Source organism: Limulus polyphemus, unplaced genomic scaffold, assembly GCF_000517525.1.
Source record: "Limulus polyphemus unplaced genomic scaffold, Limulus_polyphemus-2.1.2 Scaffold1730, whole genome shotgun sequence".
NCBI classification, from domain to species: domain Eukaryota; kingdom Metazoa; phylum Arthropoda; class Merostomata; order Xiphosura; family Limulidae; genus Limulus; species Limulus polyphemus.
The window spans coordinates 69,904-70,660 of record NW_013667340.1 but is presented as its reverse complement, the minus strand read 5'-3'; positions in this window follow the sequence as shown (position 1 = coordinate 70,660).

Sequence of the window (757 nt, the reverse complement as noted above, 5' to 3'; positions counted from 1 at the left end):
TTGAACTACAATGATTATTAGACTTTTAGTTAAAACTTCGATAGTGGGAGCTATGCATTTCTTTTAAACCTATGCAGAAAAAAAAAGATGTTTTTGATTCGAATGAAATAGAATTAATTCTTTTTCAAAACACATTGATATTTGTAAAATTAAAGTAATAAAAAATATTTGGATTTGCTCGAATTAAATAATAAAATGAAAGAGTGTAGTTTTATCTAATTAATATTATTTTGTTTGACACATTGGGAAAAACGCTCATGAAAACTATAACAACACATAAAGTTAGTTAATGGAAGTTTGTGATGGGTTTTAAAAATATTAATGATTTTTTTATTTTTCAGTGAGAATCCGTAGTTATCTATATATGCTAGTTACGACAATAGCTTGAATGTCGATCGTAATGAGATGACGTTTGGAATTAATATGACTTTTTTTGTACGTACATGAATAGTCATATCAAAGATCTTAGCCTAATTCAAACCGCTAGGATCCAATATTTTCTCTTGAAACACACGTTGATTGTTTCAGGATATATCACAACAATTAGCTATTTATATAATGGTTTATTTTTGCTTTTTGTTATCAATAATCAGACGGTAAGGACTGTTATTATAGCTTTGGTGGTATAATTAGTTGGTAGCGCCCGGCATGGCCAGGTGGTTAGGGTGCTCGACTCCCAATCTAAGGGTCGCGGGTTCAAATCCCTGTCACACCAAACATGCTCGCCCCTTTTACCCGTGGGGGCGTTATAATGTTA